Here is a 23,786-nt window from a genome sequence, read left to right as displayed (position 1 = left end):
ACATATATGCACCTAGCAACAGAATCCCCAAAATATATGAAGAAAAAACTGACAAGATTGGGGGAAGTAAACAGTTTGACAATAATGCCAATTTTGATAATGGCTACAGCAACTAGATGCAGATCAGCGAGGATACAGTAGACTTGAACAACGCTATAAGCAAGCTAGACCTAGGAGACAACTATGGAACACTCCACCCAACAACAGCAGAATGCACATACTTCTCAAGTGCACATGCAACATTCTCCAGTATAGACCATAAGTTAGGCCACAAAACAAGTCTCAATATTTAAAAAGAATGAAATTATGCAAAATATGTTCTCTGATTACAGTGGAATAAAATTACACAAATCAATAACAAAGAAATCTGGAAAACTCAAAAACATGGAAATTAAACAATACACCCTTAAATAAACAATGGGTCAAATAAGAAATCTCAAAGGCAATTTAAAAAATGATTGGAGATGAATAAAAATGAAAATACAACTACTACATCTTACAAGATGTGGTGAAAGCAATGCTCAAAGGGAAATTTATACCTGTAAGTGCCTCCATTAAAAAAGAACAAAGATCTCTAACCAATAACCTATACTTCCAACTTAAGAGACTAGAAATAGAAGAGTAAATGAACTCAAAGAAAGTAGAAAGAAGGGAACAATAAAGGTTGGAGTGGAGATAAATGAAATAGACAGTAGAAAAACAACAGAGAATCAACAAAACCAAAAAATAGCGCTAGAAAATGATCAACAAAGTTGACAAACCTTTAGCTAGCCTGAACAGAAAGAAAAGACCTAAATTACTAAAATTAAAAAAAAAGTTGTGGGGACATTACTACTGACCCTACAGAGATAAAGAAGGATTATAAGAGAATATTGTGAACAAATATATGCCAACAAACTAGGTAGTTTAGATGAAATGGATAAATTCCTAGATGCGCAATCTACCAAAACTGACTCAAGTAGAAAATATGAATTGACCAATAACAAGTAAAGAGATTGAATCAGTAATCAAAAAACTTCCAACAGAAAAGGGAATCCTTGTGCATTGTTGGTGGGATTGTAAACTAGTACAGCTGCTATGGGAAACAGTATGAAGGATCCTCAAAAATTAAAAATAGAACTACCATATGATCCAGCAATTTCACTTCTGGGAATATATCCAAAGGAAATGAAAACACTTGAAAAGATATCTGCACCCCCATGTTCATAGCATCATTATTTACAGTAGCCAAAACGTGAAAACAACCTAAGTGTGTGTCCATTGACAGATGAATGGATAAAGAAAATATATATACATATATATGTATATACATATATATACACACATTTGTATATATATACCCATATATGTGTATATGTGTATACACACAATGGAATACACACACATACACACACACAATAGAATATTATTTAGATGTAAAAATGAGGAAACCCTGCCATTTGCAACAATGTGGTTGAAACTCGAGGCATTATGCTGAGGAAAAGAAGTCAGACAGGGAAAGACAAATACTATATGATTTCACTTATATGTGGAATCTAAAAAATAAAACATGAATAAACAAACAAACAAAAGGCAGAAACAGACCCATAAATAGACAGAAAAAAAACTGATGATTGCCAGAGGGGAGGGAGGTGGGGAGATGGGCAGAATGGGTGAAAGGGAGTGGGAGGTCCAAGCTTCCGGTTACGGAATGAATAAGTCATAGGGATAAAAGGTACAGCACTGGGAATGTAGTCAGTGGTATTGTGATAGTGTTGTGTGGTGACAGACAGTTGCTACACTAGTGAGCACAGCATAACCAGTAGATGTTATATGCCTGAAATGAATGTGACATTACATATCAATTATACTTCAATTTTTAAAAAGTGTACACTTCAATGGTTTTTAGTATCTTCACAGAATTGTGCAATCATCACCACAATCTGATCGTAGAACATTTCTGTTATGCCAAAAAGAAATCTCATGTCAGTTAGCAGTCATTTCCATTCCCCTCACCATCCCTCCCTCAGCCCTAGGAAACTACAAAATACTTTCTGTATTCATAGATATGCCTATTCTTTGCCTTTCATATAAATGGGATCATCCAATAAGTGGTCTTTCAAGACTGGCTTCTTCTACTTAGCGTAATATTTTCAAAGTTCATCCATGCATTCCATTTACTTTTAATATCATTGTTTATGTGGTGGGGTTTAAGTCTACCATCTGGCTATTTCTTTCTTTTCGTACCATGAGTTCTTTGGGTTTTTTCCTCCTTTCCTGCCTTCCTTTGGATTGAATATTGTTTAAGAGTCCATTTTATTTTTAATTAAAAAAAATTTTAATGTTTATTTTTGAGGGAGAGAGAGACAGAGCGTGAGCAGCGGAAGGGCAAAGAGAGAAGGAGACACAGAATCCAAAGCAGGCTCCAGGCCCTGAGTTGTCAGCACAGGGCCTGATGTGGGGCTTGAACCCACAAACTGTGAGACGAAGACCTGAGCTGAAGTCAGAGGCTTAACCGACTGAGCCACCCAGGCGCCCCAAGAGTCCATTTTATTTTTGTTGGCTTAATAATTATTTCTCTCTCTTTTTTTAGTGTTTGCTCTAAAGTTTGCAATATGCATCTTTAATTTCTCACAGTCTACCTTCAAATAATATTATACCACTTCACAGATTACAGAAGAAAATTACAACACTATAGCTCCTTCTCTTCTCTTGTCCTTTGTGTTTTTTGTCATACATTTTACTTCTACATATGTTATAAACTCTATAGTACACTGCTACTTTTTTTGCTTTACATAAACTCTTATTTTTCTTTTACATAAATTTTTTAATGCGGGGGAAACATCTCTTACTTTTACCATGTCTGGTATTTATTTCTTTCCATTTATTTCTTTGTGGGGATCTGAGTTTCTCTACCTGGTATCATTTCCCTCAAGCCTTCAACATGCCTGCCATCAATGAATTCCCTCAGCATTATCACTGGCTACAGAATTCTGGGTTGACAGTTTTTTGTTCCATTCAATTAAATCTTAAAGATTTAGGGGCGTCAGGGTGGCTCCGTCAGTTAAGTGTCCAACTCTTGATTTTGGCTCAGGTCATGATCTCACAGTTCATGAGTTCCAGTAGGGCATTGGACTCCATGCTGACAGTGTGGAGCCTGCTTGGGATTCTCTCTCTCCCTTGCCCTCTGCCCCTCCCCTACTTGTGCTCTCTCTCTCTCTCTCTCCAAATAAATAAATAAATACACTTTAGGGGTGCTTGGGTTGCTCAGTCGGTTAAGTGTCCGACTTCGGTTCAGGTCATGATCTCACAGTTTGTGGGTTTGAGCCTCTCGTAGGGCTCTGTGCTGACAGCTCAGAGCCTGGATCCTGCTTTGGATTCTGTGTCTCCCTCTCTCTCTCTGCCCCTCCCCCATTCACACTCTGTCTCTCTTTCTCTCAAAAATAAATAAACATTAAAAGAAAATTTTTAAAAAACTTTAATTGGTTAATTAATTAAAAAATGAATAAGTCTTAAAGATTTAATTCCATAGTCTGCTGACTTGTATTATTTCTAATGAAAAGTCAGAGATTATTTTTATATTTTCCTTTGTGTATAATGTCCCTCCCCCCTCCCCTGGCTCCTTAAAAAATATTTTTCAGGGGTGCTTGAATGACTCAGTCTTTTGAGTATCTTACTCTTGATTTTGGCTCAGGTCATGATCCCAAGGTTTTGGGATCAAGCCCCTGTGTCAGGCTCTGTACTGAGCATGGAAACTGATTAAGACTCTCTCCCTCTCTCTCTTTCTCTCTTCCTCTACCCCTCTACCCGCCCCCCCCCCCGCGCTCTCTCTCTGAAATAAAAAAAATTTTTAAATCTTTTTTATCATTGATTTTCAGCAACTTAAAGATACTGTGCCTTGGTGTGATTCTCTTCGTGCTTGGCATTGATTCAGCTTTTCAGATCTATGGGCTTAGATTTTTCATCAAATTTGGAAAATTTTCAGCCATTATGTTTTCAAATGTGTTTCTGCCCAGCCCCCAGAGTCTAATTACATATCTATTATTCCAGTTGGTATTGTCACAGGTTACTGACATTCTGTTCCTTTTTTTTTCAGACTTTTTTTTTTCTCTCTCTGCTTCTCCTGCAGCCTCTCCAGAAGTCATCCAAACCTGTAGGCCTTTAACTGGAACTCAAATCTTTATAAAGCAACTTATCCTTTCCTTTGGATTTATTTGTGTATTTGAAAAAGTAAAAAGAGTGCAAGGACATAATAGAATAGTGGTTCCCCACCCCCCCCACCCCCCCACCCCCCCGCCACGAGAAGAAGGTGGGGAAAGGAGACAGGAAGAACACACCAGGGCAAGTTTAACTGTATTGGCATGTTTTGTCTCTTAAACTGGTGACAGGAACATGGGGTTTTTGTTGTGCTATTCTTTATATCTGTTTGTTTTAAATATTACCGAATTTTAAAAGAGCCCAAGGACATGAATCTGTATGTGTTAAAATCTCTGAAAGTGTAATGAAAGCGTTGAAATAAGATATTGGGGCACAGAAAACATTGGGGTCTAGATTTTGGCTCCTGTCCCTCCGAGATGCATTTGGTTCTCTGCCTCAGCTCTCTCTTTCCTGAAGCAGCTGAAGGGGGTCCCATGATGGAGCGAGCAGGGATACAGGCGGTGGACACCCGTGGGTCATTTGTTGACTCTGGTGCCTCGAGGCTGGCACTACTCGCTTTCTAGTATATTTTACTCCTGACTTTATTACCAGCATATTATTAGAATGCAGAAAATATGGCTAACACATGAGTGCCTTTATGCCGTGGCAAGGCGACTCTTTCCCCCAGATTTCATTTCCTCTTTGGCTGAGCAATGCTTCATACTCTTAGCTCTGTTCACTGCAGCCTTTCAGATGCTTCTAGTCCTTGCAGAATCCTCCCTTTCTTCTGTGCCTCTCGGTCTGATGGGCTGGGGACCCAGCTCCCTCCCTGCCCCAGCAATTCCCTCACTAGCCTACATAGCAGCTAACCTTTGGTAGACTTCTTAATCTTCATGCTGACCCTACGTGGCAGATCCCATTCTTCACAGTTCTCGTTTGATCCTCAAAATATCTCAGGTAAGGGAGACATCACGGTTCTCATCTAGAACACTTTATGGATGAGGAACCTGAGGTTCAGTAGCTTGGTCAAGGTCACACAAGCAGGAAGTGGCTCAGCCAACTCTGGACCAGAGTTTTTCTCTTTCTAGACTCTGTGTTTCTCATGGATGGTCGGGAGGACCTGGGCAACCTGTAGGATAATGAGAAACAATAAACCGTGGTTGATTTGAGCCACTGGGTTTTTGGTGGTTTTTTGCACAGCAATATTTAACTAAAACAGATGCTGAAGATTAGATGGTAGATGAAAATTTTCTCCGTATTTACAGTGTGTTGTTAAGCGAAAAAAAGCAGGCTATAAAACAATATATGCAACATGATTTCACTGTTGTGGAAAAAAAAAAGGCACTTAATCTGAATCTATTCAATTCCTGATTTGGGTAGTGTGTGATGTGGAAGGATGCTTGTATCCCTAACAGGATGTTGATTAGTTCAGATCCTATTTGCCTGGGAGATGATGACTGGACACCGAATGGGGGGTGGGATGGGGGGTGGGGAGTGGGGCTGGCATGGACAGGCTCCCTCACTCCCAGGAGAGGGGGAAAGCAGTGAGGCATGTGGCACTCCCCAGGCATTTACAGGCTCCAGAACCAGCCCTGCTACTCCAACCAGAGCCTCCGTTCCTCCCTCTTTCTGCCAACAGATGAGGATGGTCTGAGCCCTCAAGTCCCAGGTGGGATCAGCTCCCTAATTCTTGATGAAATGAGTGGCTCCTTGTTTGAAAGTTACTAAGAATTTCAAGACAGCAGAGCATTAGACCAAGCATGGGGGGCACTGATGGTCCTGGGACTCTGTGTGACTGCACAAGTCACATGACCCCAGGCTGGGGCAGGAGTGCTCCAGGGGTTCCCCTTCTACTTTCTGGGAGTGCAGGGGGGCTGCTAGAGATTACTCCCCGAGTAGGGTACCTGTGATGGGAGGACTGGCACCCCATGCCTCAGCTGGGTACCCACCCATAGCCTCCTGGGAAGAAGAATGGACAGAGAAGCAGAGCAGAGCTGGGGGCAGTGCAGGGCACCCCACCCCCCACCCCACATGCCTCCATCTGGCCAGGCAAAGGTGCAGGAGTTTCCTGTGGGAGCTGTAGCTGGGGAGGAATTCTAGTGGTGAGCCTCCAGGGGCTAGAGATGACAGGGTGTGTTGGAAAAAGTCCAGGCAGAGGGGCCTCTCCCCAGACAACTCAGCTGCACCCCACTTGGAAGCCTGTCCCCAGGAAGCACTGGTCATCAGGGAGTGTTGGCCAAGGAAACAAGACCTGTGACTGTGCCCCTCTCCAGCTCTCATCCCCCCACCCCCCCACCATCACATCCCAACCTCAGACCTTGGAGGTAAAAGCCTTCTGATGGGGGCAGGGGAGGAGAATCACCCTAGATTTGCATATGCTGTTTAATTTTTAATTTTTTAATGTTTATTTATTTTTGAGAGAGAGAGAAAAAGCACAAGTGGGGGAGGGGTAGAGAGAGAGAGAGAGAGAGAGAGAAGATCGGAAGCAGGCTCCCTGCTGACAGCAGACAGCCTGATGTGGGACTCAAACTCACCAACCATGAATGAGATCATGACCTGAGCCAAAGTCAGATGGTTAACCAACTGAGTCACCCAGGTGCCCTGATGCTTAATTTTTAAATTGGACTGGATTAGCCTGGGCTTTTAATAATTAAACAAACAAACAGGAAGTCTGATCAGAAAACTAGGAATCTGCCTGGAGTATTGTTCAGGGCCAGAAAAGATTTAGCAAATCAGGTTGAAGGCTGTGGTTAGAGAGACAAAGCAGACACATTTCCTGTTTGGATCCTGTCAGCCTCAGACTTTTCCATAAACCAGGTGCACATGAATAGAAATATGTCTGGAAGGGTATAGAGCTAGGTGTTAGACCACTGTTGGGTTTGGGGATTTTGTACTAAGACAAAGAGTCACTTTCAATGGAAGGAAGCATTAGGTCCTCCAACCAGCCCACCCTCCGAGCCAGACCCTGCTTCTCACAGGCTGCCCCGCCCCCCCCAGGGCCCAGCTGGTGCTGGCTCTGGGGGCAGGACTCCAACCTTAGCCTCCTCACCCTCGCAGTGTGAGTCCCTCTGGACCCAGGGCCCCAGCCTCATTCACTTCTGTCCCCCACAGTGTGGGACAAGTCTCATAAAGGCCTGTTACATCAAAACACCACCTCAGAGGCAGGAAGGCTTCTCTCCTCTGTGAGGTGCGATTTACAGGTAACCCCGGGGCCAGGGGACAGGTGCAAGATGAGGAGGGGAAATGAGATGGACAAGCCCGGGGATCAACTTGTCCCTCATCCTGGGCCATCCAGGATGGCTAGTCACCCTAGGGGCAGGGGTGGGTTGGATGGAGGAGAAAGCTGGTAGAAATGGGGTAAGGACAGAGAGAGGGGTGGAGAAATGGCTGCTGAGGGACAGGGGCCCTGGGAGCTGCCTTTCCTTTGTCTCCTTGGCTTTTACATCTTGTGAGGAACAAAGCCTCTCTCTGCTGGGAGGGGTTCCTTTTTCTAAGCCGGGAGAGGTGTATGTGCGTGTGTGTGCGTGTGTGTGCGTGCGCGCCTGAGAGCTCTCACCACGATAGAGCTCTCTCTCTCTCTCTCTCTCTCTCTCTCTCTCTGGAAGCAGGCCTGCCCCCTCCTCCAAAGCTCCAGTGGGAATGACTCAGCAGGAAAGCCAGGCCTGCCCCTCACTCTGGCTCCAAGGCAGTAGCTGGGCCCCCAGCCACTCATGGCTTCCTGCCCCCTACTTCTCCCTGTGGCACCCTAGGTATGAATCTCCCTGACCATCCCCACCCCATCATCAGGGCAGGGGACTTCCCAGGCTGAGGCCTGCTGCCATCTAACTTGGTGGCCTTGAGGAGAGGCACTGGGCAGCCTCCTAGGGGGCAGCTGGCCCCTACTCACCCCATTCCTACCCTCTCCTCTCCCCTCCTCAGGAGCTAACACGTCTGGGTCCCTGAGCCAGATGCTGTGCTAGGCATTCAGCATGCTGATTTCATTTGGTCTTCACGTGGTGAGGTCGGTGTTCTAACTATTGTCACCTATGGATTCAGAAAGTGAAGTACAAGAGGCGGGTCCCTCCTTCCTACCCAGTTCTGAAGGATACACACACCCACGCAGGCTGAATTGTACAGGCAGGCACTCACTAAAGAACTGTACCCTGTAGGTAACAGAGACACCTGACTGGCTCAAGTGAAAGAGCGTGAGACTCTTGATCTTGGGGTTGTGAGTTTGAGCCCCACATTGGGTGTAGAGAGTACTTAAATAAACAAATATGTAGAAAAAAGAGGGGCGCCCGGGTGGCTCAGTCGGTTAAGCGTCCAACTCTCGGTTTTGGCTCAGGTCATGATCTCGCCGTTTGTGAGTTGGAGCCCCACATCAGGCTCCCTGCTGACAGCATGGAGCCTGCTTGGGATTCTCTCTTTCTCCCTCTCTCTGCTCCTCCTCTGCTCGTTCTCTCTCTCTCTCAAAATAAATGAACTTAGAAAAAAACTGTGGATAACAGCTGGAAACAATTCATGCTCACCTAGTAGGGCGCATCAAATAAATCATGGTGTATCTGCACGATGGGACACCATGCCCCCATTAAAAAGGCTGAGGTGCTCTGTGTGTCCTTAAACGTGAGCAATCACCAGGTACAGCAATCGGGCTGGGAAAGGGTGCTGGGCAACTGGCAACTTAGCAGCTTGGAGGGCTGGTAGACAGACGCACCCGGCGTGGCCCAAGTGGTGCATTTGCATAAACAAAATAAAGCAGAGTGCAGAGCAGTGCGCCCATGGGCTACCCTGTGTGTGTGTGTGTGTGTGTGTGTGTGTGTGCGCGCCCGTGTGTGAGTGAGCAGCCTTATAGACTCTCATCTGCGAACGAGCTCTGGAAGGCGACACAAAGAAGTGGTGACAATGGCTGTCCCTGGGGAGGGGAACAAGAGACTGGGAACAGTGAGGGGGAGGAAGACCCTTCCTTATTACATCTGTGTGTGGTTCCAATTTCGTATATTGCCCTCTGAAAATGAGAAGTCATTGTTTAAAAACCACAATGCAGTATATAAGAGCAAACTTCGTATGTGACTTCAGAGCTCAGACTCTGACACCCAAGAGTGTACTGTCTTAGAAGAATTTAAACTAAGGGTCCCGTGCACGTGTGTGTGTGCAGGTCTGTTTGTGAATGTTGGAGTACAAGCATGTTTGTGTGCACGAGTAAGAGTGTATTTGTGGGAGCAGGGCTATGCAGATAAACTAGCAGGACATCCAGCTCTTGGGGGCCTGGCTGGCTCAATCAGTGGAGCATGTGACTCTTGATTTGGGGATTGTGAGTTTCAGCCCCACATTGGGTCTAGAGATTACTTAAAAATAAAATTTTAAAATAAAACAAAACAAACAAACAAGAACATCCAACTCCCAAACAAGAACATCCAACTCCTGGTCCCAAGTGGGTTTTCCAGGATGTGGGCTGAGATGGCCTCCACCCCTAACAGCCTCACCCCCTGCCCCCTCCGGGAGGGAGTGCTGCACAGACTGTGCCGATAGAGAAGCGGGCCACGAGGACAGGCCTCCATGTGCAGACTGCAGAGTTGGCTCTGGGGGAGGCGAGAGGGCGCCCTCCCCTCTACGGCCTTCTGGAAAGTTCCAGGCACTTCCCTGATCCAGCAGCCCTGGGACTGAGATGCAGGGAGGGAGGATGACCAGCCTGCGGGGAGGAACAGGGAGCTGAATGCAAGGGTATGTGGATGTGGCCTCCTTTGCTGAGCAGAGGGGTGATTTTTCTGGGCCTGGAGGGATTGAAGAGGGGGCAGAGCCAGTGTCCCTGGACATCAGGGATCAGGGTGTGGGCAAGATGCCCGGGGAGCGTGGGGCAGACAGGCAAGGGGAGCGGGCAGCGGTGCCCACAGCAATCTGTGTCCCGTGACCGCTCAAACCATAGGCCGGGCCCGTGGCTTTTTGCCAACATTCCCAGCTGGGTCATATTTTCTCCCCTTGCTTCAGACGTCCCCCTGAAGAGCTGGAGGGGACAGTCAGTACAGCAAACACATCTGACAGTCTGCTTAAAATTCCGCCATCAGAACCCTACCTGGGACGCATAACTCACGAAGATGCAGTGGCTTGGGAGTCACAGAGCTGGTTCCAGTCTCAGTGCTTCCACCATGAGCGGGCTGACCGGGGCCACTGCCTTGCGGCCCTCGGGCCCAGAGGTTGGATCTCTCAAATGGGGATGAGGCTCCTAAGGCACAGGGCTGGCATGAGGGTGCAGGGAAAACTGTTACTGTCCCCTTCCTCATTCCTCGCCCTGGGGCGTCTGAGGGCTTGAGAGCCCCTTCTTAAGGGAAGAGGTAGTCAACGGGCAAATGAATATTTCAAAAGGGTGGCAGGGGGAGATAACAAGGTGGGACCAGGGGGCCTCAGCTCCCAAGAAGTTCTCCTAAGCCAGAAAGAGTAGGCGGTGGCGGGTCAGGAAAACACATTTAGCAGCATTCTAGAAACCTCTGCCCAGCTCACCAAGGCAACCGCCACCGCTCCTGTGCTGTCACAGGGCCTCCCCGTCACTGCGCCCCACACCTGCTCTTCAGCCAAACTCCACTCTAGGAAGGGAGGAGGGGCAGTGTCGGGTGCATGGGAGGGTTTGTCTCAGGGGTAGGGGAAGGGATGCTAAAGCTGAACCTGCAGGAACAGGACTGGGCAGCTGAGAGCTGGGGGTTTGCGGTGCTGAATGTTGGCAACAGGGATATGTAAACGGTATTTACACACAGAGAGGAAGTTACGTCGTTACTGTCTTTCCATTATTCTTGTTCTGTGATCTTATGGTTGTTGAGTTATTGTCCTGGTTAATCTATGCCAGGGACCTCCTGTAGGCAGGAATTGGTACTTCACAGGTAAGATGTGCTGGAGAATTCTTAGGGTTCCTCAATAACCATGCTCTTTTTCTCCCTTAGGAATTGAACACATCTGAAATAAGGACTATTTCTTAGCCTTCTTTGCATCTAGATCCGATCATGTGACTCCGTTCTAACTAATGGGAAATAAATGGAAGTATCATGAATAAGTTCCAGGGAGCGTCCTTAGGCAGAGAGGGCATGTCCTTGCTCAGTTGTCTTTCCTAATTCCCGCTGGTGGAATGTTGACTTGATGGCTGGAGTTCAAGCAGCCATTTTAGACCATGAAGTGGGAGCTGCATGCTACGAATGGTAGGGAAATGTTATAGAAGGGGCCTGAGTCCTGATATCATAAGGGAAGGGCTTTGCCAGCCCTGAAATGCTACCTCCACCGTGAGGACTACCCCTGACAGATGACAGAACAGGGTACTGGAAAGAGCTCGAGTCCTTCCTGACACCATACAATGGCCATGTTAGCTCTGGACTGCCTGCCTCTAGACTTCATTTACGTGTGAGAGCAATGAGTGTCTATCTCGTCTAGGCCACAACTACTTTGGGTTTCCTGTCTCTTCACAGCCAGACCAAACTGAGGCGAAACCCATGGTGAGTTTGTTTGCTGCTTCCCAAACCTTGCCCCATTATGAGGGGGGCACGGAAAACCCCAGCTGAGCCTCTCTTGGTCTGGACCTCGGAGGAGACTTGTGGTGGTTGGGGTCAAAATGGTATTTACAGAACCCAGTCATTACGTGGCCTAAGAACTAAACAGGGTGAGACTGGGCAAGAATTCTTTCTTCTTAGAGTCCCAGAGGAATGGGATGGGGTCTGATGACTCAGGAACAAGATGGCAACTATACTAATTTTATTGCCCGTCATGCGACCATAAGGGAGTAGCGGGCAGAGACTGGCACAGAGCCCGGCCCATAGTAGGTGCTCAATAAATATTTGTTCACTGGCCTACTGACTGTGACTCTACTAAGGAGTTTGGAGCGGAGACTGCAGTGGTGGCCAAAGCCCCTGAAGGGTGATGGATTGGTGCTGGAGGCTGGGAAAGGGATTCCCTAGGAGAAGACGACCCTGTGGGGGGAGAGCAACAAGATGGGAGTCACGTGGCTTGTGACACACCCCCGCCCCAATATATCCTCCCAGGGTAGTGTGAAGAGTCCAGCGTTTTATCAATGCAGGATACTCCTGGGCAGAGGTGCGTTACCGGTGGTGAAGCGTGGGCACGTTCAGGGTAGTGTTTGTTCTTCACAGCCTCAGGGGCAGGGATGTTACTGCATTCTGTGCCGAAGAGAAAGCTAAGTCCCAGAACCGCAAGGTCACTCGCCCCAGATCACTCACTAGGAAATACAGCAGCTGGGACTTGAGCCCAAGGTTTCCAATCACGAACATTCCCTTCTCTGGAGCAACGGGTGCAGGTGGGATTTCTGACTCTAATGTCAGAAGTTCTGCTGAAGTTCTCAGGCCAAAGCTGAGGTCCTGGGTGTGGTTTTGTAAAACCTTGAAGCGAAGAGGAGGAGGGACAAGGCTGGGAAAGGGTGTCAGGCAATTTCTCAGCAGATTGGAGGGACGGGAGACAGCTGCACCCAGCACCACAGATAGCCCAAACAGTGCATTTGCACAAACAGCAAAAAGCACCCTTAATTTAAGATACTTTACTGCCATCTGCTGGAAAATTGTTGCAATAACCACACAGATCTATGAAATGTGAAAAATGTGCCCCCGGAATTATAAAGTACAGAACCTGAACAACTGGACAGAGCGAACTTAGATGTATCTTCCTTTGCCGGAGAGAATAAAAGACAGGGTCACTGCTACCATGATAGTTCAAGTCCTGGCCTCTTCTTTCCTGTTTGGGAGGCTCTGGTTCAGAGAGTCTATAGTGGTCTGTCTCCCACAGGTACTCCATCCAGACCCGTGTAAGCATCCATTCATCCTCCCTTCAATTCTGCTATTCTGTGCACATGTCCTGAACATCTACCCTGAGCATCTATCCACTGGGCACTGCGGGTACAACATAGGCAGAAGCTAGTCCCTGCCCTTCCTGAGCTCACAGTCCAATGGAAGACAATCAACCAGGCCATTAAAACTTGGTACGATATGGTGGTAGGACATGTGTCAGCTGGACTTGGAGGCTTGGGAGAGGTTTCCTGGAGAAGCATGAAGCTATGTGAAGCATAAAGTGTGAGCACAATAAGGCAGACACAGGGGCAGGAAGTGTGTTCCAGGTGGGGCCACAGCACATGCTGTGGTTAGTCTGAAGTTTAGAGTGAGTGTGCAGTCTACAAGACTTTGGATAGGATCTGGACCCACCCACCCAGGTGGGTCCTCGGAGCTCCAGGGGTCCCAGGACGCTGCCCAGGACAGGCTCCTTGCATAGGTGGGGACTAGAGAGAGTCGGGGGCTGGCTTCTGACTGAGGCAGCAATGGGGTGGGAGCCTTTGCTCACTCAGTCTTATAGCCACTGATGAGGAACGATGACTCTGCCCACATTCTGTGATTTAAATTGAGCCTCAGAGAGCAAGTAACTTTCTCAGGGTCACGTAACTGGAGAGTGACTGAATCAGATCAGACCCAGGTCTGTTTGACTCTGGGGTCTGGCTGCCCACAGGTGCTGTGTGTGTCTCTGCTGATGGATGCCAGTGAGGACAGCAGGCTGGCTCCTTCCTCACCCCCTCTAGGCTTTCAGGTCTCAGTTCCCGGGTTCCAGAAGTGGAAAAGGGAAGGAAGGAGGAGGCAGGTCCTCACGTGCGAGGACAACACTCCTCTGCCACCACCCACGCAGCCCAGGCAGTTCTGCTTCAGGCTAGAAGGTCGCTTGCAGCACCTGCCCGAGGCTGTCTACCCTCGTGCGTCCCCCTCAGCTCGGGGACAGTACATTCTTCCTCCGCAAGGCCTCGGAACAACAGCCTTCCTGTTCCTGGGGGGATTCTGAAGGCTCCTTGTTTCTTTCTCAAGGCTTCAGGCTCTTACAAGGGTTATAGAAATGTATCGAAGTATGTTTTCCTGTCTGGATCAGAGAAAGTATGTGCATCTATCCTGGATTATTTGGGTCCTTCGCCATTTACTAGCTGTGAGCTCTGGAACATTTCCTAAGCCTCTGGTTCCACCTGCGTAAGATGTAGATCCTATCTCACCAGGCAGTTTGAGACTTACATGAGATAATGTATAGCAAGTCCCTGGCACGTGGTCACTCTTTTTACCCCGTCCCCCCAAATGGTCAGCTGCCAACCTGTTGTGGTGGAAGTCTCAGTGGCCAATAATCTTGACCTGCTCCTGGTGCTGTTAGTCTGTTACCACACACACACACACACACACACACACACACACACACCCCAGACAGACGGGCAGCTCACTTGGGGAGGGCAGACACTCGGACCCAGTTTCCCTCAGCAACAACCAAGAAGCCCTGGATGTGAATCCATGTAAAGTGCCTAGCACACAGCCAAGCCCAGAGCAGAGGCAGGGTTCAGTAAGCACTGGCTTTCACCTTTCTTCCACGTTCAAACCCTGGCTGGAAATGGATACAGCCAGGAGGACTTGGGGACTCCTCTAGTTCCCCTGGGGTTGAACAGCTGGGGTCATGCGGATCGCACCTTCTAGTCTTCATTTACCTACAAGAGAAGGCTTTCAGACTATTGCTTCGTCAGGCTTCTGGAAACTCCCATCAGGGTCAGGAGCAGGGCCACCCAACCCTTGAGATTCAGTTTCCTTATCTATAAATTTAAGCCAGCAACATTTACTTTTCATGATCGTTATGACCCAAAAAGTCCAAAAAGCACCCAAGGAGTCTACCATAATGCCAGAGAGAAGATAAACACAAAATGAATTACAGCTGTAATCACAATGATGGGGTCCAGAAGGGTTTGGAGCCGTCTGAAGGATGCTACTCTCAACCACCCAACTGCCAACCGCTGCGGGAGGTTGAAAATGCAGGTGCCGTAGCTGATGAGGAGCCAGGATACAATCTCTCCCTACTCCCCTCCTCTTGCGGGAGGCAAGTTGGTGCAAACTTTCTGGAAGGTAGTCTGGCAATAGGGATCCTTTTGATCCAGCCACTCTACTCCTAGGAACCCAGCCAAAGAAATAATCATAGAGCCCCATGGAGTTGTTTGTGCTAGGACACTCATTGCAATGTTGCTAATAATAGTGAGAAACCGGAAGTAATCTGAAGTTAGAGATGCGCTCAACACACTTTGGCTGGATGCCAGGTGGCCGAGTGTTAAGATCAGTATTCAGCCGAAGTCTAGGCCAATGCCTACGAACGCCTTCATGGGGCAAATATTTTTTGATAAAGGAGTACGTCTAAAATTTTATCGGAGACTGTTCCTGATGATAACTTCGTTATTCATGAATTGCACTGTCAACGCTGTGCAGTTTAACACGACAGGGCAGGTACAATTGTCTCCTTGTACCTGTAGTTGCTGGCTTGCTCCTACGCTGTATCTTATAGACATGTTTGTGTCCATAAATCAAAGCTTCCTTTTGACTGATGATGGTGAAGGAGTGGGATCCTCACTTTTTCCAATAATTTCTTCTTCTCTTCAAAGTCTTTATATTCCTCTCCACATTGGGTCAAATATGATTCACCATGGATATTGTTACATGTGATAGAGGCTTTCTTCCTTATGAAATTGGGAGGTTGATTGACATCCTGTTTTTATCTTTACAGATATCTTTTAGTTTATCTGTACAAGACAAATTGTAAAGATATCCACAACTGGGCTTTTTTACTAAAGCCTTATGGCCTAACTAGAATACAGTAACTAAAAAATTGACGTTTGTAAAGATTATTTTGTTCAGTGTTACAAATGCTAGCATCCCAAGCAATTCTACAAAGATGAGAACTATTATATAATCTAATTCCCATTATCTGCTTCATATTATTACTTTAATGTTTTATTGTTGTTGCCCCAAAAAAGTATCTTCTGAAAGCATCTTCTGAAAGCATGCATCTCAATATTTGTATCAGTTTTCAATGTTTCCTTCTATATTTAACACTGGAAAAATTTTAACATAAAAGGGACAGTGTTTATAACTGTCATAAGCAATACAGCATTTCACCCTTGTAATAATAAATATACATTTAAGCTTTAGCTGGCTGATAGGATTTCAACAAATAAAGCATAAAAGAAGATATTCATTACAAGCCACATGTGGAAGGTTATCTACATTTGAAACTAATTATTAACAGTAAATCCAAGTGACATGCCATGTGTGTATAACAGAGGTTATTATGTTTCTTGGATACAAAGATTATGTAATATGGTCACAGGATCATGAATCGTACACAAGTCTAGGGAACTCAGAAATGACACTGAAGTCTGAACTTGAGCTATTCAGCCTTTCAAAGACCAAGACTGAAGCTGAAGCTGAAGAGTATATTTTGACGAGACACTAAGTTCAAAGCCAAATTTTGGTGTATCCCTACTAAACTGTGTCCCTTCTGTAAGAGAAGCAATCAAGCTGTCTGTTAAAAATGATGTGGGAGAAGTGTGTTTATCAACATGGGAAGATTGTCTTACTACTGTGGAATTTTACTTATTTTTAAAGTTTATTTATTTATTCTGAGACAGACAGTGACAGCATGAGCAGATGAGGGACAGAGAGCAAGGGAGAGAGAGAGAATCCCAAGCAGGCTCCATGCCATTAGCACAGAGCCTGACGTGGGGCTCAAACTCAAAACCTGAGATCATGACTGAGCTGAAACGAAGGGTCAGACGCCTAACCAACTGAGCCACCCAGGTGCCCCACTATGGTGGAATTTTAAATGCTGGTTATAAAAGAGGATGAAGATGTGAGCCCAAATTTATAATTAAAAGGAAAAAAATCTGAATAAATAGAAGACTGAAAGGCACATACAGAATATTAATGATCATTATCTTTAGGTTTAGGATCAAAGGATTTCTGACTTATTTTTAATTAAAACGTCAAATTTTCATGCAAAAAATGTTACTCATAGGTTGTTTAAGTCTACTTATTTATTTTGAGAGAGAGGGAGAGCGTGTGCCTGTGGGTGGGGGAAGATCAGAGAGAGAAGGAGAGAGAGAAACTCCCAAGCAGAATCAGTTCTGTCAGCACAGAGCCTGATATGGGGCTTGATCCCACGCATGTGAGATCGTGACCTGAGCCAAAACCAAGAGTCAGACGCTTAACCCCAGGCACCCCACTCATATGGTTTTTTTAAATAAAAAAAATATTTAAAGTACATCCTTTCTGTCTCTCTCTGTATCATCAGGGTCAGATGTCCTGCTTGCTGAGCTGGCCAGATGGCCTAGGACACTGACCATAGCTGCCTGTAGCGCCCATTGTCTGTGTTCATTTGAGGTCAAGCCTTTGCCAGGCTGGAGCTGCTTTTCCTGGGCTTGTTTCTATGAGGAGAAATGCCCAGAGGAAGGCAAGGGTCAGTGGGAGGGTGGGAAAAGGCAGAGGTCGTAGCCCCATTTGACCAATGAGAAACCGGAATCTTTTTAAAAATGTATTTATTATTTTTGAAAGAGAGAGAGAGAGAGAGTGAGCAGGGAGGGGAAAGGAGGGGGGGCGGACAGAAGATCCAAAGTGGGCTCCCGGCTGACAGTAGTGAGCCCGATAGGGGGCTCAAACCTACAAACCGAACCCATGAACCATGAGCTCAGGACCTGAGCCGAAGTAAGACACTCAACCGACTGAGTCACCCAGGGGCCCCGGGAAACAGGAATCTTTAAGTGACCGAAAGTGCCAGGAAACTCTTGCTTCTGTCCCGGGACTTGGGGGACAGACAACTTGATGTGTCTAAACTTTTCCATAGTAGAAGACGAAATCTGGCTTTGAGCTTAGTGTCTGGTCAAAATATGCTCTTCAGCTTTACCCTCAGAACTTTTCAAAAGTTGGCCCCAAAATTAATTTTCCTTTTCCTCTTTATCAATACAACTCAGAAATGTTAGCTGGTTACATAGGTACCTGTAGCTAGGTGTGACCACGTGACTAAGTCCTGGCTGGTGAGAGGTAAGTGGATGTATTCTAACTTCCAGGAAATGTCCTTGAGGAGAGGGCTATGTCCTTTCTCTTTGTCTCCTTCTTGCTGGCTGGAATATGGACATGATGGCTGGCCCATTCTGGGCCATGTGGCAGGAGGGGACATCAGGATGACAGGGCAACACAAGAGAAAGAATCTGGGTCCCACATGATCATGAAATGTCCATAGCAGCCTTGGACTGGCTCCTTTAAACTTCATTTATGTGAGACTGAAGTGAACTTCCATCCTGGCTTACACCAGTGTTTAATTAATTAAGATTAGGTACAACGGCTATCACTTGTTTAATACTTACTACGCCAGCCACTATCTATCGTAAGTGCTTTGCAGATGTTATCTTGTTTAATCTGCATGGCAACCCTATGAGGTGGGAATTACAATTAACCCTGTTTTACAGATCAGGAACCTGAGACGCTGAAAGGTCAACTGACTTGCTCAAGGTTGCACAGGTGACTAGTGGAACTGAAATCTGAACCCAGATCATCAGACCCCGGAGACTGTCTTCTCACCGCTCTTCTGGACACCCTCTCCTTTGGTTCCCTTTTATCTTCTGGTCCCATCAGACCCTCCCACGCCCTCCTGCAGGCCTGTTTGTATTAACTCTATGCCACATCCCACCCCAATCCCGATCTCCAGACAAAAGCCCATTCTCTCTACGCCCTGTTTCACTAAGAAAAGATTTTGACTGGCTAATTCATGCGAAAGAGTAAGAGATGAACATCGTAAACATCAGCATAATATGTGACTCTGCCATAAGGAAAACAGCCTCTGTATTTCTGTCAGTGTGAGGGTTTAGGGGTGAGAGACAGAAGAAACCCCATTGGGTGAGACTTGGGCATTGGAGTCATGTGACCTGGATTTCATTTCTGCTGCCAGCGAGCTTTGCAATCTTGGCAAATCTTGTAACCACTCTGAGTCTCCATTTCCCCTCCACAAAATACGTAGAGTCAGACTTCCGTGAGGCAGAGTTGTTGCAAGGATTTAATGAGTTAACCAATGCAAAGGCACTTGGCCCCCTCTCAGCCTGACACATAATGAGTGTCAGTAAAAATGAGTCTTTATTAGTTGAATTCTGTTGATCCATTGCTCCCTATAGTTTATTTTTTAAAGTCAGGGGGCACATGGGTGGCCCAGCCAGTTGAATGTCCGACTCTTGATTTTGGCTCAGGTCACGATCCCAGGGTTGTGGGACAGAGTTCCGCATCGGGCTCTGTGCTGAGTATGGAGCCTGCTTGGCATTCTCTCTCTCTCTCTCTCTCTCTCTCTCTCTCTCTCTCTCTTTCTCTCTCTGTCCCTCTCACTGCCCACCCCCCCCACACACACAGTCTCTCTAAGATAAAAATAAATAAATGAAAATAAAGATCAGATATTAAGGGTATAATTACATACAGTAACATCCACCCTTTTGACAGGTACAGTTCTATAAGTTTTGGTAAACATATAGTCATGTAACTATCACCACAATCAAGGTATTTTTTACACCCCACGTCAGTCCCTCATGCTTTTTGTCCCCCAGACTGTCTCTTATTTATTCCAATATTTACTGAGTACCTACTGTGTGCCAGGCTCTGTGCTGGGTCCTAGGTACAGAGGCAAAGCTAATGGGTAAGTCCCTGTTCTAAGGGGTTTATAGCCTATCAGATGAAAAGAAACGGTAAACAAGTAAAGAAACACACAAACAAGATCATCGCAGAGGCAGTAGTGTTAGGAAGCATGCAAGATGATTCGGTAGTTGGGGGGATTATTTAAGTAGAAAGCCCAGGGCCTATTGAGTTGGCATCTTTGTCATGTAAAATTGATGACAAAAATGCAAGTTAACGGACAGAGAATTTGAGGCTCAGAGAGGCTAAGGAAGGTGCTCAAGGTCACACAGCAAGTAAATAGGAACACAGGGATTTAGGCCAAGGCCAGCGGACACGGAAAGCTCACACCAAATGCTCATGGTTGTTTTTTTTTGTTTGTTTGTTTGTTTGTTTTCCAATCACACCACACTGCCTCTCTCCTGGGCCCTGGGCCCTGGGCCATCTCTGCTGGAGCACTGGGGGAGACGGAGGCAAAGGGGTTCAGGGATGTGAGGTCTGGGCTGCCCGCTTCTCTACGACCATTACAACATATCGAGAGTCTTACAAGCAGCCAAGGGCACTGCAGTGCCTCTCCTGGTCTCACCTCCCTCCTCCTCTGATTGAGATGTCAACCTTCAGCCTCATTCCCTCCCATCCTGGACACCTGGCCTCGCAGCGCTCTCCATGGAGACAGCGGATCTCCCCCCCCCCCGCGCCCCTGAGCATCGTCCATCATGAAGACATACTGAGGTTGTGTCAGACAGATGAGTGTGCTTTCTCTCAGCCCCTCTCCTTTCCTCTCTTTTTCTTCTCCCCTCTGCTCTCTGCCCACCTCCTCTTTTCCCTTCCTATGCCCCCTCTTTCTCCCCCTCCACTCCGCTCCCCGCCCCCCACCTCCTGCACACTTTGAGACCAAAGCGCCAATTAATCCTGCTGCCACCACCTTGGCTAAGCTGCACACTGGCCCACAGGCACAGGCCTCCCTACCAGGACCCGGAAACCATGCCTAATTGGTAAAAGATCACATTTGTTTTTCCACAGCCTGAACACTCTAAAGGAGGCGCTGTCAAGCCAAGGCAAGAATTCCACTCTTAGGCATCAATCACCAGGGAGACTGCCGGGGCTACCCGTCACCCCAAGGGTGACATTCAGACCTGCTGTTCCCACCTTGACACGTAGGCTTTGCCGAAGAGCATCACGGCTCCTAATTCCATACACGCTCTCCAGCACCACAAACAGCAGAATGCTTGAGAACATTTGATTAATGTGCTGCGGGCTTACTTTGCCTTATTTTATTTATGTAGCCTTATATAAATATCTCACGTAAAGGAAGATCATTCAGGTCTTTTATTCTGAAGGACTGTGTCATATACCTGCTTCCTTTATGCACTTGAGATGTTCCAAAAAAGTTGAGTATTAGTGAGATTCTTGCATGTTGAGTCACATTTTAAATCAAACATAGGCAAGCCTTGCAAATTAACACGGGGCAAGTCTCTGAACTCAGTTTCCTCCTAAGAAAAATGGGCTTAATAATTTTTGTCCCAGCTAGCTTACAGGGCTGTTGAGAGACTCATAGAATAAAATTTTAATTTTGTGGATGTACTTTGCAACCTGCAAAGCACTTTATTACATCAAAGTAACGTGTTATTGCTAAAATGAAGACATCGTCGGCCAAGTACCTTACCCCCTCCAAATAGAAATTCTGTGATAATCCAAATTCCATGTATTGGGTTTGATAAGACAAAGATGACCCTTATATGCTTTTTGGATCCAGGCAGGCAGGGATGGTGTCTCACTAAGCCTTCTGAGACTCGGGGAGCACTTTGTGGTTGCCCCTGGCTATGACTTGCTATCTGCAGCAAAAAAAACATCCTGTCTGAGGATGTCTATTAAAATCTTAATTTCAGGGTACCAGTTAACCTTAAGACCCCAGTTTATCTTCACCCTAATCAATACGATATAAGGGTATGAGAATGAAGGAAAATCCCCACGGCCTCCTTCCTTGTGGCCCCTTGCATCTTGGAATGTTTTCCATCCCAAACAGCTGGGAGTTATAGGGCCAGATACACATGTGTGTGGGGTTCCCCGCCCAGGGGAGATGCCGCTTGCTGCACAGAGTTCCTCTCTGGGTACACAACATTTTGAGGCAAAATGGAAGATAGCCACTTGGGAGGGAATTCATTTTATTCAAATAATAGCACCAAATAGCAAGATTTATGGCACGTATTTCTCGGAAAGTGCTCGGCAGCTATCAGATGGCTGTCTTGTTCCCGCTCCCTTGGGCCCGCCCGCAGATATAGTCATAGCTTAACTCTAAGAATATATGACAAGGGCAATGGAGAGTGTAGTTTATAAATTATTTTCTGATGCTGTTTATGGACGATGAGACCATAGTTGGGGGGGGGGGGCGTGGGTAGTGGCAGGACGCAAGATCAATGGCGTCTGTGTCCTTAGCAGATATTCCAAAGACCTTGGAACACAGCTTTTCCTCTCAGAGAGAGACCAGTATCAACTCATCAGTCAGTACACTTTTACTCAGTGTCTCTGCGGGGCAAATAATCATTTTAGGAGACATGGAAGAGACCCCCAAACATTTCCAACGTAGAGAGCTCTCATTTTAGCTGGAAAGGCAAGATATTCTTGCGGGTAGAGATAAGGGCCCAGAAGAGAGATAGGAAGAGAAGAAGCTAACGTGTCCAATCTCCTGCCAGGACAGACGTGCTTAAATTACATTATCCCATTTGATCCTCACCACGAGGTAACATCTTCATCCCATTTTATGGGTGAGAAGACTGAGAACAGAGGGGTTAAGTGACCTGCTCAAGGTCCCACAGCTGGGAAGTAGCAGTAAAGTTGTTCATTCTTGGTCTGCTTAATTCCGATGGGTCCAGAATCGAGGTGAGGTTTTCAAATTGACTTCCCTATTGATTTTGTCAGGGATAAGCACCAATTTTAGAACAACAAAATAACATTTGGCTGTACTTCCTCTTACTCAATTCACTAAGGTGGGGGGCACTGAGGAGATGCTAGCTGGAGATCTGAAGCTTTAATGTCTTCTCCTGTTGATAAACTATATTTCTACACAAGTAATTGTTCTTGCCCATCTGCGTTTCCACAGCCAGACTCTTTCCTGGCTGAGTGCTCCCTTCCCCCACTGACATCTTCTCTCTCTCCCTTCCTCCCCACACACCACACACACACACACACACACACACACACACACACACACGCAAATCCAGACGCACACCTTCCCACCACACACCCATATGCAAAATAAAATTAGAAATACTGCGCGACTCTCAAGGTATTTAAGGAATGGAGATCTTCAATCAATATAACCCAAACCCAGCACTCCGGCCTCCCTCCCTCCCCAGCCCGTGGCGGGGGCCAGCACAGCTTACAAAGAGGGCCCAGACAGCCATGATCTCTACACAAAGCAGCTCTAAAGGGAAAAAGGCTATTTGTGCTTCTCTGTGTCTGCCCTGTAGCCCCCGGAGTCACAGGGCTACCAGATTCTCAGAGACCAGCCCTTAGCAAGCTAGGCTTTTGCTTACATGTAAGACCCCTTCAGAATATAGAAAGGTTTCCTGGCCCCCTTTTTATTTTGATGTATACTGATAAAACACAGAGAAAACGGTGTCTGCTGATTCAAAACTATAGGCCGAGCTGATAAACATATGGTCCTCGTTTTGAGGGATTGCCCTTGTTTTAATCAACCAGATGAAAAAGCAATAAACATTTATTTATTAATTTAGCCTTCACCCAGAGGAGAGGAATAGGCCAGATGAGTGGGCTATGACAGCCCAGGAAATTGGGGTAGTGGTGACACCATTATGCCTGCAGTGTATCTAAAGCTTTCTCTGCTTCCTCCTCATCCCCACTGAAATGCACGGGGCCAGATGTCCCCACCCCCTTGGTGCCTCTCAGTACCCACCTCAGAATAGTGGAGTCAGGAAGAGGAAGGACATAGGAACAGGGGGCAAGGGGTGGGGCTCTAGGCATGAGCTTCTGGTCCGGATAAAACCTTCTGCTGTCCTCCCTTCTCCCAAATGAGAGCTCCCCCTGGGTCTCAGGGTGATTCCGGGTGTCTAGAGGCTGAAGGCATATGCATTAGTTCGAACCCAGGCTCTGTCACTTCTCTGCTGTATGACCTTGGGTGTGTGACTTAGCTTCTCTGTGCCTCAACCTCCTCATCCACACAATGGGGATGGTTGAACTTCTGCTGAGGATTAACAAAGCTGTCTTATG

The 23,786-nt window shown here is 46.6% G+C and overlaps 1 protein-coding gene across 1 annotated transcript in view; it reads right to left on the bottom strand.

Moving 5' to 3' along the window:
- The window catches only part of TMEM63C (transmembrane protein 63C), an 82,914-nt gene extending 77,810 nt beyond the window's left edge, over window positions 1-5,104 (bottom strand). The window contains exon 1 of the mRNA XM_053224770.1: window positions 4,987-5,104. The gene's annotated coding sequence lies outside the window, so the exon portion shown is untranslated. The remainder of the gene's footprint in view (window positions 1-4,986) is intronic.
- Between the last annotated feature and the right edge of the window lie 18,682 nt (window positions 5,105-23,786).

Source organism: Acinonyx jubatus, chromosome B3 (genome assembly GCF_027475565.1).
Source record: "Acinonyx jubatus isolate Ajub_Pintada_27869175 chromosome B3, VMU_Ajub_asm_v1.0, whole genome shotgun sequence".
Taxonomy (NCBI): Eukaryota; Metazoa; Chordata; class Mammalia; order Carnivora; family Felidae; genus Acinonyx; species Acinonyx jubatus.
This window is presented reverse-complemented; position numbering and strand designations above follow the sequence as displayed.